Below are 15,295 nucleotides of genomic sequence, written 5' to 3' on the forward strand. Positions count from 1 at the left end.
GCGCTCGCCACGTGGCGCTGGCGCGTGGTGAGACGTCTCGCCAACCCACCCTCCGGGCCGAGACGCCCGCCGAGACGAGACCGAAATGGATGGCTGCATCGCCGTCTCGATGCCGTCTTGTCTCTCCGAGACGAGACTGAGACGGGGGCAAGACGCGTTGCGGATGCCCTAATAGTTCAGGTATTTTGGGTATCTGATGGAATTTTGGGTGCGGTGCCTAACTTTTGATTTTTTCTTGGATCGGGTACCCAATTTACACCCATATTGTCATCACCCTAGCTATGCACTCAAATCAAGCAACAATGACGTAGTCGACTCATCTTCATGACCAGATGCAAGAATTCTCCCATATTATTATTATTTAGAATTTTTTGAACCTAGAAGCATATAACGAATTCGGTAAAAAATTGTTTGTTCGATTTCTTTTATTTGCACTTGATGTTTTCAAATTCAGAGTATTGCCATCTGAAGGTATTTAGAATTATTTCACATGGTATAAACTATTGATGAATGATAAGGATATTATACATGTATCAAAGGAGAGTGGTGTGATGCTCACATAAATATAAGCATGTAGCATGTAGCATATCATTTCTTGTAAACTGTTATGTTAAATTCAAATCTTAGAAATTAATTTAAAACAAATGTTCACCACCCACAGACTTGGCTCCACCAACATTGGTAACAGTTCTTGTGTACTTCTGTGGCGTTGATCCAAGTTTGATCGAGAACGACGGGTGGTTTAGCTGTGCCTCATGAATGCTCGATTCCCTCTTGCAATCCACTCTGTGATGCACAACGGCGCCGCCCACTTGTGCGTTGCTGAAATTCAATTCGCACAAGTAGGGGATGTAGTCATCTGGTCGGAGGTCGTAGATAAGTCCGGGATCATTGGCCTTGGTGGGGTTGACATGCCCTGCCCCCGTGGCAAACACGTCCGTGGGGAGAAGCCTCTGGTCGTTGATTGGCTTCCCCCTGCGGTTCACCTGGTCCGCGGTGGTCATGATGGCCGACTTTATGGCCACCAGGGACCAGTCTGGGTGCGCGCTTTTCAGCAGCGCCACCACGCCGCTGAGATGCGGGAACGACATTGAGGTCCCTAAGATCATGTTGAAGCTGGTCGATGGAGGTGTTCCAGGATGTTGTTGCTGGGACCGGTGATGTCGGGTTTCAGGATTCCGGGGCTTGAAATGCTGGGGCCTCTAGATGAGAAATATGTCATCACCAGTGCTTTGGTTGTTTTTCCAATTTGGGTTCCTTTGTATATGATTTTGGCTTTGGGGTGTTTGGTGGATTTAAGATATGATTTCAATTCGATTGCGTCTGCATAGCTGATGTGTGATGCGGGGAGAACATGGGGTTCCGAGGTGTAGGAAAGAAATCAAGGGAATAATATACAATTAATACATGATTGATATGGTATGATAGCTTTCCATGGATAGGTGTACACATTGAATGTAAATTAGGTTTTCCTTATATTGGTATAATGTAGCCCTATATAGAGGGTATGTTTTTGTATATTATGAATGAATAAGATTGACAGAAATTACCGATTTCTTCATGGCACCAGAGCAGTTTTTTCGATCCTAGGCTCAGAATTGTTTTCATCATAGCCAATTACCAATTCTCGACCTTTTTTCGACCAAAATCAAACCCAGAAATCAGTCCCTACAGCCAACAATATGCCAGACAAAGAGGATGAGATCAACCAAACACAGAAACCACAGACGAGACAAAAAAGCTTGAGGAACAGCAAAGGCATTACAGTAGCCTTCAAACTAAATGGGAGAAACTACCCATTATGGTCCAGATTGATGAAAGTGAAGATAGGAGGCCGGGAGCCTATTCTTATATCCGAAACGAACCGCCGAGCCCAGGGAGCAAGGGCTTCGAGGAATGGGAAGAGAACGATCTCATAGTATTCTCTTGGATCGTGGACAACATCGAAGACGACATTATCTCCGATTTCGCGCATCACCAAACATCAAGGGCGTTGTGGGATAGCCTAGCCGTGACATATGAAAACAAGGCAGATAAGTATTTGATTTATGATTTGGAAGACAAAGTTATCTCAATTAGACAAGGAGACATGGATTTAGAAACTTATTACCGACGAATCCACGGATTATGCATCAACATTGACCGCTGCCAGAAACAGCCCGTAATATGCTGTGACAAGGGGATCGACCAATACAGAGTGCACTCAAACGAGAAACGATTGATCAAGTTCTTGACATGATTAAATCAAGAATACGATCCAATACGTCGAGAGATACTGAAAGAAGAGCCTTACCCATCAGTAGAAGCGGCCTACGGGTGGGTGAAGACGGAGGCGGCTCAACGCCGGATCATGCCACCAACATCCGCCACACCCACCGCAGATACCGACGGCGACAAAGCCGACTCATCATTTGGGGAAATGGATTGGCTGCACAGAGCAACCGACCACCACGCCGGAACGGACCACCCCACCGCACGGACTGGAGCGGACCACCACAACGCCCCGCAGCCACCCCAGCCACCGGACGCCCAGGAAACAACCGCCCCGATACCTCAAAACTATGGTGCTCCCACTGTGGGAAACAAAAACATACGTGGGACACTTGCTTTAAACGATTGGGGTACCTCGAGTGGTGGGAGGAGCGGCAAAGGGCGAGGACAACGCCGGGGCAGGCGAAATTCGCCGCCGGTGCGAATGATGAAGGACCGAACTGACAGACGGAGGTCGGACACCAGAGGGATACAATAATCGGTGGGAACTGCAACGAGGGACATTCCGGTGGCGGCGGCGTACGAGGCACCGGCAATCTCGCCGAGCGAACGGGGGACGGAGCGACTGGAGCAGCGGCGCGAGAAATGGAGGTAAAGGGTTTGGTGTTAAACCAAACCCTAGCTTTTTTCATATATCTGAATTCAACCCCCTGAAGTTTGTGAAATTAGAAAAACGACCCCATCATTTGCAACATCGACCCCCAGATCTGCTGAAATACCATATTGACCCCATAAACTCCCAGAAATCTAAAAAACGATCCCATCTTTTGCAACATCGACCCCCAGATCCACTGAAATGCCATATCGACCCCATAAACTCCCAGAAATCTCGAATTGACCCCAATATATGTGATTTTGTGTCAGTAAACCCCTTTGCACCGTTACAGAATATTTCCGCTGCATTTCACGTTGAAAATATGGCCAATAAACACAAGAAGGGGTGGATTTTCGATTGTGGGGCGACAGATACGATGACCCCTGAAAAAAGTGATTTTATTGATTTAAGTTGTGAAGTTGATAAATCATATATTCGAACTGCCAATGGGGAATTGATTACGGTTGTGGGATCTGGAACTATTGAAATATCGCCCACTCTGCGTCTTACTAACTGCTTATATGTTCCTACCTTGTCACAAAGGCTAATGTCTATCAGTCATGTTACCAAGGAGTTGAACTGCACTCTTCTAATGCACCCTGATTTTTGCATCTTGCAGGATATTCAGACGAGGAGGATTCTTGGGCGTGGCACTGAGAAGCAAGGACTCTATTATGTGGATGAGATAGCTCAACATGGTAGTGCGATGATGGTTCACGGGTCCACAAAACAAGAAACTTGGATTTGGCACCGAAGACTAGGGCACCCCTCCCCTGGTTATTTTAAACTCCTTTATCCGAACTTTTCTATTCCTGCTGATTTTTCGTGTGAAACTTGTGTTCTGACCAAAAGCCATAGACAATCTTTTAAAACTTCAAACACTCGAATGAATTCCATGTTTTCTTTAGTACATTCTGATGTGTGGGGTCCGGCTCCAATTATGGGTGGAAATGGATTCCGATATTTTATGATATTTATTGATGATTACACTAGGATGACGTGGGTTTATTTCTTGAAACACAAGTCTGATGTCTTTGATAGATTTGTCTCCTTTTATAAACATATCCAAACACAGTATCATACAAACATTAAAATTCTTCGATCCGATAATGGGAGAGAATTTGTAAATCAGGCCATGACCCAATTCTTCAAGGAAAAGGGTGTCGTCCACCAAACTTCTTGTCCTTACACACCCGAACAAAATGGGGTAGCCGAAAGAAAAAACAGGACTATCCTAGAAATGACTAGAGCCTTGATGATTGAATCTAAAGTCCCAAAATCTTTTTTGCCCGAAGCAGTTGCCACCTCAGTCTTCCTTTTGAATCGCCTTCCGACCAAGATCCTTCACATGAAAAACCCCATCGACACCTTGACCAAAAATGCCAAAATTCCCGAATACCTAAACCTTTCCCCAAAAGTCTTTGGCTGTACTGTTTATGTCCACATCCCTAAGCACAAACGAACCAAATTCTCCCCATGCGCAACCAAATGTGTCTTTATAGGATATGGACTAAAGCAAAAAGGCTACCGATGTTTCGATCCCCACACCAAAAAGGTCACCACCACCATGAACTGTAATTTCCTTGAAACTGAATTCTTTTACCAGACCCACCTTAGTAGTTAGGGGGAGAGTGATCCAGGTAGTACTATGGACTACCTAAGTTGGGTTGTGCCATCGTCAAGCTCTTCGATTGAGGATCCAACAGAACCAAGTGGTGTCACTACCGCCGAGCAGGTCTCGCCAAAAGAGTCATCTCAGTCGCCAACCCAAAATACTCCTCCGACGATATCCGAGGTAATTCCCGATTCAGACTCTACTCCTGTTCCTATTACCAATGACCAAATTGAAACAGAGCTAATGGAAGTAAACGGCATTGATGGAGATACCGAACGGTATCTTCTTCCCCCTCGGAGTACAAGGGGAGTCCCACCGAAAAGATACTCGCCAGAAAAGATAGAAAAGAAGAGTCGATATGGGGTGGCGAACTTCGTGCAGGGAAACTTGACGAAAATGGCAAGAGCTTTTGCAGCTGCATTATATGACGAAGAAGAAACTTCACAATCAGCTGAAGAAGCAATGAAGCACAAACACTGGAGAGAAGCAATGTTAACAGAAATGAAGGCCTTAATGAAGAATAACACATGGGTTAAAGACAGGCTCCCTAAAGGGGCCAAGACTGTTGGATGTCGATGGGTATTCACAATCAAGAGAAGGCCAGATGGGACAATAGAAAGATACAAGGCTCGACTCGTGGCGAAAGGGTATACACAGACATATGGAGTAGATTATGCTGAAACATTCTCCCCAGTGGCCAAGATCAATACTGTGAGAGTACTTTTTTCCGTTGCCGCAAACAAGGATTGTCCTCTCCATCAATTTGTCGTAACCAATGGCTTCCTTCACGGAGAGCTACCAAAACCTGTTTTTATGGAACCTCCTCCCAGGTTCTCAGCAGAATTTCAAGGTGGTGAAGTGTGCAAGTTGAAGAAGACACTTTATGGATTAAAACAATCTCCACGAGCGTGGTTTGGAAGGTTTACTGAGGTAATGAAGAAATATGGGTATACACAAAGTAACTCAGATCACACTCTGTTTTTGAATAAGAGAGGTGGCAAGATCACGTGCCTTATCCTATATGTGGATGACATGATCATTACAGGAGATGATGAAGAGGAAATCGGCGAGTTGAGAAAGAACTTGTTCAAAGAATTTGAGATGAAAGACTTAGGACTTCTCAAGTACTTTCTGGGAATAGAGGTACTCCGATCAAAAAGAGGGATCTTCATAAGTCAGAGGAAATACATACTGGACCTATTGGCTGAAGTCGGAATGATAGATTGCAAGCCAGCAGATACGCCAATAGTGCAGAATCATGGACTACAGTTGAAGGAAAAAGGAACACAGACCGACAGGGGGAGATATCAGAGGTTGGTTGGGAAACTGATTTACCTATCACACACTAGGCCAGACATCGCCTATGCCGTGGAAGTAGTAAGCCAGTTCATGCACGCACCTCAAGAAGAGCATTGGGAGGCAGCTTTGCGGATAGTTCGATACTTGAAAGGGACAGCTGGACACGGACTCATGTTTGAAAAACATGGTCACATGGAGGTTCATGGTTTTACTGATGCTGATTGGGCCGGCAACCCGAACGACAGGAAGTCAACCGCTGGTTACTTTACCTTTGTAGGAGGTAATCTTGTGACATGGAGAAGTAAGAAGCAGAAAGTGGTGGCATTATCTAGTGCAGAGGCAGAATTCCGAGGAATCAAAAGTGGGTTGACAGAGATATTGTGGCTAAGGAAGCTCATGACAGAATTGAATCTTCGCCCAATCCAACCGTGCAGATTGTTCTGTGATAACAAGGCAGCAATTAGCATATCCGAAAATCCGGTTCAGCATGATCGAACCAAGCATGTGGAAGTAGAAAGGCACTTCATCAAAGAAAACATTGAAGCTAAAGTGGTGGAGATGCCTTATGTAAAGTCTGAAGACCAACTAGCCGATATCCTGACAAAGGCGGTGAACTCGAAGTCATTCCGAGAAGTATTGGACAAGTTGAGTATCGGTAATCCCGTTACTTAACTTGAGGGGGAGTGTAGGAAAGAAATCAAGGGAATAATATACAATTAATACATGATTGATATGGTATGATAGCTTTCCATGGATAGGTGTACACATTAAATGTAAATTAGGTTTTCCTTATATTGGTAGAATGTAGCCCTATATAGAGGGTATGTTTTTTTTTATATTATGAATGAATAAGATTGACAGAAATTACCGATTTCTTCACGAGGAAAGCGTGTAGCCTTGAGGGATGTTATTTATGAGTATCATTCCCACGCCGCCGACCTTCTTCACGGCCTCCCCTTCACCGATTCTTGTAATAATATCTATGTCACACACTACTATCTTTCCTTTCACATGAAAACTCTTCAATTGTTCTTCCGCGCAGAGTGCTGGATCGTCCTAAAAGATTTCCGCTTCGGTTGTGGGAGGGAAGCCATGCGCTGATTCTCCATCAAATTCCTTGCCTTTGCCGAGAACGACGGTGGCAGTCAGTTTCCTGTCCATCGTCGAGGCGCCGACGGTGAGGATCCACGGGGCCTCGTTCGACATGGAGCGGGGGTCCGGGCCGCTGTTCCCGGCCGAGCAGACCACGGAGATCCCATTCTCCATGGCCCTGAACGCGCCGATGGCGATGCTGTCGCTGTAGAAGGGGGCCGGGTCCCCTCCGAGCGACAGCGACAGGACGTAGACGCCGTCTTCAATGGCCGCCTCGAGTCCAGCGATGACGTCACTCTCGGTGCAGCTACTGGGGCTGCATACCCTGTACATGGAAACATGTGCCAGAGGGGCAATGCCGTTGGCGTTGCCGAAGATGGCAGCGCCGCGGACGAAATTGCCCCCCGGCCGTACGTGATGTGTGCGTGCCGTGGCCGAATTCATTACATCAAAATTTAAACTTTCTTCTATTGGAACTCAATCATATATATGCAGGAATCAATTCATCATCTATGAATATTTGCAAGATTCAATGGTTGGTTAAGCAGTATCCTGAGTGGCCGGTGTCATTGCAACTATTTCTTTGTATACTGCATATCTTCACTCAAAAATCATCATATATAAATTAAATATGTAATTATAATAAAATAAAAATGGTAATGCTCATCATTCATATTCAATCATCCTTAAAATTATTACACTATAAAATGAAATGAAATTAAATTTGACATGTAATAGGAGTACTTAATTTCTTAGTATTATTATCTAATTATTAATAATCATCGATTTTTTCATGTATTCTACACCTGACTCAAAAGTATATTAAATTCCATACTCGTATGTAATACTAGTAAAATAGTTATTGTTAGGATTTTGTCCATGTGAAATGGATCAACAATGACTCGGTGCATTATCTCATAGCTGAAGCTGAAGGCTCGGATGAAACCGAACGTAGCTTGCTCGTGCATGCAGTTAAAGGAGGTTGTTATGATTTAACCGTTGTATAACAGCATGAAGGAGAGAGAGCTGGAGCGGTTCATGTAGAGTATAAAAGGGCAGAAGAAAGAGAGAAGAAAAAATACGAATTCAAAGAGAGAAGAAGAGAGAAGTAGAAGTTACTCATATCTTGACGATTAGATAGAGAGTGTATATTGCTCTTCATTCCATTTGAGTGTTTTGTTTGTAATCTCCATCCTCATCACTGTGAATAAAAGGTCTCATATAGTTTCTCGTGATGTAAGCTAAGGCGAACACGTAAAATCGCCGTGTTGATATTGTTCTTGTTTTCTTGTTCGTGTTCATTTCGATCGCCATCACAAAACTCACAATTGGCGCCGTCTGTGGGAAGGCTGCTCGAAGAATGGCGGTAGCAGATTCGATACCGAGAAGTTCAACGGCTTGAATGACTTCGGATTATGGCAACTCAAGATGAGAGCTCTGCTGACTCATCAGGGTTTGGATGAAGCTTTGGAGCCCAGCAAGGATGATGGGAAATCTGAAGAGAAGAGATTGAGATCTTGAAGAAGCCAAAAGCGTGATCATCCTAAGTTTGGATGATAAGGTCTTGAGAGAAGTTGCTCGAGAACACTCTGCGGCTGCAATCTGGAAAAAGCTGGAAGATCTATACATGACAAAGTCCCTGCAAACAGGTTATTCCTCAAGCAAAGATTGTACTCCTTCAGATTCTGTGATGATAAGGAGATAGGAGACATTGGATCAGTTCAGTAAGATCCTAGACGATTTGGAGAGCGTTGATGCCAAGATGGAAGAAGAAGACAAGGCGATCGCGTTGTTAAATGCTCTTCCAAAGTCCTTTGAGCATTTCAAAGATACTATGCTGTATGGGAGAGAAAAATCCATCCTCTCATAGAAGTTCAAACCGCATTGAAGTCAGAGAATACTGCAGAGATCAGAGAGCAACAAAGGTGATGCACTGTGAGTATGAAATGAAGTTAGTGGAATGCAGGGTCCATACCAAAAAGATCGATAAAAGTGAAAGGTGACATAACTTTTTAGGGACGGACGAAAAATGAAAATAGGTGACAAAATTTTCAGGGACGGATGAGAGTAAGTATTGTGGACCCTTTTCAGATAAAAAAGCAGCGTCAGCCCTCATCTTCACTCCATCCCTACCCAAAAAAGAAAAAAGTAAAATAGAAACATACAAACAAAATTACAAGAGACTACCGTATATAGCTCAATAAATTTATACCCTTTTCATATAAGTAGTACTAATAAATACTATTCCCTTCGTCCCATTGAAACAGGCTAATTGTAGATAATACAGATTTTAATGTGCAATTGATAAAGTAATAGATAATGAGTAAAAATAGTAAAAGAGAAGGAGAAAATGCTTCTATCAATATATATGAACTATTTCTATTAGACGAAAAAAAAAGAAATTCAGCTTATTTTTGCGGGACGAATATAATATGTTATATTCATATATATGGTTTATCCTACCATAATAGAAGCATCGAATAAAAAGGGAGGCAGCACTGTGCTCATGAAGCACGCCGGCGTGGTGGCGAGTCCCATGTCGAACCCTACGCACCCCGCCCGCTCCAGCCCCGCAAACACCGCCACGCTTAGAACCCCGCCCGAAATCCTCGGGTCCTTCCCCAGCGACACCCTAACCTCTCCTCCTTCTCTCCCCAACTCATTCCTCACCCACTCCCCAAAGCTCTCCGCTATCGCCTCCACAGCTGGCGGCGTCAAGTTCACCGGCCTCCCCTTCTCGCCTTCCACCGCCACTCCACGCACATCCGAGCCGTTCTGCAGCCGCCTAATCTTGTCGATCTCTTCATCCACCACCACTTCGCTGTACCTCGCGCTGGCGGGGTTGTACTCACCCCGAAGTCGGATTTTGTTTGAAGAATAAAATGTTGGGAATGCGATGAAGGTGCTGTTTGGATTTAATTGTGTTTTCGAACTTAGATATGATGGGAAGAGTTTTGGTTTGGAGGAGAGGTTGGAAGCTGTGGAAGCCATGGGAAACTCTTTTGGCGCTCTTGAATGTTTTATTTGGAAGATGGAAAAATGAAGAAATTGTGTGGGAGAGATAAGATATTGATGAGTGAAGGAGAACCTTACGTTTGCAGATTCATGATAGAAATTAGAAATATCTGGGAACAAGCTTCCAAAAACTGCATGCGCATTTTTATCTTGTTTTATTTGAATTCTAAAACGCGCGTTGCCTTCATTTCCAGATATTGTGTCTTCGGATATATATTTCTGCTCTTTCTCATACTTGACTTGACCAGCAATGGTATATGCTTCTTTTTGTAGAATATCTTTCAACAAAACATCAACCTTGATTATGCTAAGAAATTGATATTCAATTTCCGAATTGTTAGACATGCTCTTATATTTCCTTCATTTAGTTATTACTCGCTCATTCTAACTCCATTTTTGTCATTTTGCTCCATTTTATATGTAAAATTCAGTGCAAAATAATATTTATGATTTGTAAAAAATTAAAGATGGTCTTGTATAGTAAAAAATATTGCAAAAATAGTTGTAGTATATATGTTTCAATCTTGGATCATAAAGCTTTATATACTTTAATTTAAAATAAGTAAATACTGAGTTTTAGGTTTTTTGATGCACTTCTGAAAGACAAGACTTGGAGGCTAAATAAGTTATATTTTGGGTTCTATTTATTTCTAGTTAATAGAATTAGTAGATGGAAAAATATTAGGAGTAATTGTTTTTCCTTTTACCGAATTAGGATTTCCTTTTTTTATATTTTCCTTATAGTTATTTCCTTTAATTTTATTTTCCGTAATTTAGAATTTCTCTTTACTTATATATTGTTGGGGGTTGGTGCCCCTTGCACAGCGGAAGTCATGCATACGGATCTATTTGACAGATTATGGAATCAATTTTTCACATGTTAAACAACCAATTACATTCTAGAATGCAAATAATTCATGTAAAAGGAATTAAAACCCTAATTCATGAATTCCTGCGGTTTACAATTACCGATCTGATTCTCCAAAGAATCGAAGATTGTTTGCGCCTTCTCCACATGAAGATCTTCGTACTCAACCAGGAATCTTCTAATCTGTATCTCGAACTCAGATTATGACATTATCTGTATCCCGAACTCAAATTATGACATTTGGGTGGGCAAAGCTTGTCAGAATCAAAAAGGGCTTGACTAGACAAAAGACAGAATTCTCACCAGAAGGGAATGAAAAGTTGCGTCTCCTCTGGAGAGAGGGGGCACGAAATTTTTTATGATTAAATCAATTAATTTTGTCTTCTATTTAGTCTCTTTTATATAGAGTTATGATCGGTCAGATTAAGGATCCATGGAGGTTGGACTTGGGCCAAACCGGTTGGACTTTTACTAATTAAATTGAGCCCAATTTAATTCAAATCAAAACAGAATATTATTATCATCCACTATAGTATAATAATATTGACTGCCCTTCAATCTCAAATTACGAGTAATCCAGGCTTTACCTCTTTAATTTATTATTTCTCGTGTTTAAGATATAAACATCCATTAATTAATTTAAGTCAACTATTTGACTTTAATTAATTAATATCTTTTTCCAAGAGTTGTCTAGTTCAAAATCTTTATTTATTATTCTGGAATAAATTCCAACCGGCCGGGTTTCTGAATAATAAAACCTTTTTTTGAACACCTCTTGAGGATATTATCAAACTAGACTCACCCAACACACGATTCATTGCAATAACAATACTAGCACCTCTAGACATTGATCACCATTACCCAAGATATCAGGATTCGTCGATTGCGACGACAATGTAATTGGAGGATTCCAGAGAAAAATACCCGACCAGCTGATTCGCAAGGTAAAAAGACCTGGTCGGGTGTTTTGACTGTTTTTGGTCGCGAATTCCAGAGAGTTTACCAGACCGGGTTTTTTATGCGACTTGCGATTTTGAACTCTTTGTGACTCTTTTGTTTAGCACTTTTAACCTCTATTATAAATACCCATGTCTAGGGCTTTTTCCTGCATCTTTGAACTCATTTGTAAACAAACAAAGTCTCCATATTGAGCATCCTTCTTCATCTTTGAAGATTTATCAAAATCCCTCGTGGTTGCATTTTAATCTATTGTCGGGCTTAGATTGAATGTTAAGGTATGCAATTCTAGTTCTTGTGTTGCTAGTTTTGTGGAGCCATTAGATTCTTGCTTTGGTGAAAGTTGTCTTGGGTTGTCTTCATTGTTTTGTAGAAGGTCCATAGGTTCCAAGCATCTATCTAAATCATAACACCTTCACCTTCTCCATTTTCCACCTTTTTTATTGTCTAACTTCTTGTTTGTTTGTTTGGGTTGTTGAAATATTTACAAGAGTAAGTTCGGGGCAAACATGTATCTTGAATATTTAAGATTCATATTAGGTATGCACTAATCTGTTCTTTAAATTTTTTGGCTTATTTACGAACTCAGTTTTGCTCATTTAAATAGACATGATAGTCACCTTATAACTAGATTAAAAAGTGTTATAGTATGTCGTATAAAGATTAATAATAAAATATATTGCAATTTTTAAAATTTAATCAAGTATATCCTAAATTTAAGTCAACAATTACGGCTGTAGGTATAAATTGTTACTAAAAATGGAAAGAGTGCAAATAACTTGGGACGCCCAGAAAGGAAATAAGTGCAAGTAGTGCGGGACGGAGGGAGTATAATTTTACCAACTATATATATCAACTATATTACAACAATTTTATTTTATTAATTTTTAACTCTTACCAGTTTAATCAATCTACAATATTTATTGTTGCTAATTGTTTCATCGTTTAGTTTTACAGTACTTCATTATTAAAATTTTGTTGTTGCTATTAGTTTTATGTTTCAGTTGTGTTTTGAAAGGACTTTATCTAAGAGTATTTAATCAATGATCATTTTACTTTTATATTGTTGGTTAATCGATAGTTGCAATTGAATTTTCTAGTGCTAGTGCGGAACAAGAACCACAATAATTGAAACATATGATAGTTTTAAGAATTTTAGTTGTTTCAAATTGTACTGTTAGAAACCAATTAATATTGATATTAAATTTAGTAGTAGTATATATTTTTTAAAAATAATTATTTAAATATTAAATATATCTCTTTCGATTATGCGATTATTAATTTCTGGATCCACCAAGTGGTCGCCAACAGTGCCTTCCTATTAACGTGCTTCAACTCTTCGTCACCCTAAAACCTCTCCAATATAGTAATATTTGGTCCTTCGATTTCAACAAGATACTACTCCCTCCGTCCCATAAAGATTGTCTCACTTTGACCGGGCACGAGTTTTAAGAAATGTAATAAAAATTGAGTTGAAAAAGTTAGTGGAATGTGGGTCCTACTTTATATATTAGTTTTATAATAAAATGTGAGTATGAACGAGTTAGTGGAATATGGGGTCCACTACCAAAAATGGTAAAAAGTGAAATGAGACAAATTTTGTGGGACAGACGGAAATGGAAAAATGGGACAATCTTTGTGGGACAGAGGGAGTATAATACAAGTTGACTCGTATCGGGGAATAACTGCGAGAGTGTTAGGTTTGGTATACTGAAAAGCATGTTTCGAGTACGAATAGAATCTTGTTTGTATACGAAAAACTCTACAATCCACTTTTAACATGATTCAGTATTATTCGAGCAGTTTCACACGAATAGAATCACTAATATTATTACATTGTGTTTGCTTGTGCATTTATAAGATGTTTTACAAACATTTAAATGTATAAAAAGCAAACAAAGTCTAAGTCTTTGTTTTAGTAGACCGGTTGTGGACGTCGTCCACTTTAAGGTAACACGGTCAGTTCTAAACAAAGAAAAACAAGATCTTCATAACCTAGATAGGCTTTGGCTACCTATCATGAAAGGTTGCAATGTCAGTCCGATATTTTTAAGTCTTACTGAAATAAGATGACATTAGTGTGGTATAGCACTGAACAGATCTAACAGCAAGGCATGTCTTCATACTATCTACTGGAAGGCTATGTCTTGATAAACAACTATTTCTTAATCAAAATATGTTAGCATTGAGCATACGTTATTGATTATGCATTACTTTGACTTATCAAATGGTGCGGGTTTTTAGCAACCCAATAATCCTGATATATTTGGTAGTAGTAATTAATATCTAGCGGTGCTAGGATTGCTATTATGTTGAATCGCGCGCCTGGTGAGTCTGGTTTGATAATGTCCTCAAGAGGAGCTCGAAAAATGTTTATTATTCGGAAACTGACCACTTGGAGTTTAATTATTCTATGAATAATAAATAAGTGTTTCTTGCTAAGTCCACTCTTGGAACTAAAAGATGTTAAATAATTAAGTCTATAGCAGACACTAATTAATTAATTGACATTTCTATCTTAAGCGCGGAAAATAAATGACAAACAAAACAGAAGCTCGGATTACTTATAATTTCGGATTTGGATGGGCAGTTCAATATTACTTCTGTAGTGGCTACTCGTAAAATTCTAATATAAGCTTGTATTAAAGTGTGGGTTCAATTTAATTAGTAAAAAGCTAATTGGGGGAGGCCATATCCAAAACCTTCCATAGATCCCTGACTGGGCCCAATATGGAACTTAATATAAATAGGAGAATAAATGAGACAAAATCATTATTTTTTTCTCTACATGAAATTTTGCCCCCCCTCTCTCTAAAGAAGTAGTCGAAATTTTCAGCTCTCCTCCGTGAGTTTTTCAGCTCCTCCTCCGTGAGGAATTTTCTGTCTTGTTTATTCAAGTCCTAGTATTTTGATAATATCAGCCCACCCTGATATCGAGATACAATTCAGGAACCAGTCAGAAGATCTGTGGCCTAGTATTGAAGATCATCACGTGGAGAAGACGCAAGCAATCGACGATTCTTTGGAGAATCAAATCGGTAATTCTAAACCGTAGAATTCATGTTCTAGGATTTACTTTCTTTAAGAGCATGAACTATTTGCGTTCTAACATGCAATTATATGTTTAGCATGTGAATTGATTAATCGCATAATCGTAAAATAGATCCTTATCTGATTTATTTGTTATGTACAAATCTTCTGTTGTGCAAGGCCCCCAATAATTGGTATCAAAGCAATTTATATGCGATTAATTTCGTGTGAAGTGAATTGACGTGCGACGTTTTATGTACGTTTTAGTGTCACGAAATATTATGTGTAAATATTTAATGCATATAATGATTTGATCACATATAATGTTTAGCAAAGTTGATTCGAATATTATGTGTATTTCGAATTTGATTTTTGTAATGATTGGATACCAGAATATTTAATGTGATCATTGTATCGTGATTTCTTTTAATTCGTACATATAAGTACGTGAATTTGAATTAAATATCACCGAGTGTTTGCTGGATCGCCTATGCTATTTGTTCACGATTGGTGGCTGTTCGAGAGGAAACGCTGCAAGGGTCGGAGTTTACTC

The 15,295-nt window shown here is 40.3% G+C and overlaps 1 pseudogene; it reads right to left on the reverse strand.

Annotated features, from left to right (window-relative positions):
• Positions 1-635: 635 nt before the first annotated feature.
• Positions 636-7,317, reverse strand: LOC121754375 (annotated as a pseudogene).
• Between the last annotated feature and the right edge of the window lie 7,978 nt (positions 7,318-15,295).

The sequence above is a fragment of the Salvia splendens genome, chromosome 11 (genome assembly GCF_004379255.2).
Source record: "Salvia splendens isolate huo1 chromosome 11, SspV2, whole genome shotgun sequence".
Classification (NCBI taxonomy): Eukaryota; Viridiplantae; Streptophyta; class Magnoliopsida; order Lamiales; family Lamiaceae; genus Salvia; species Salvia splendens.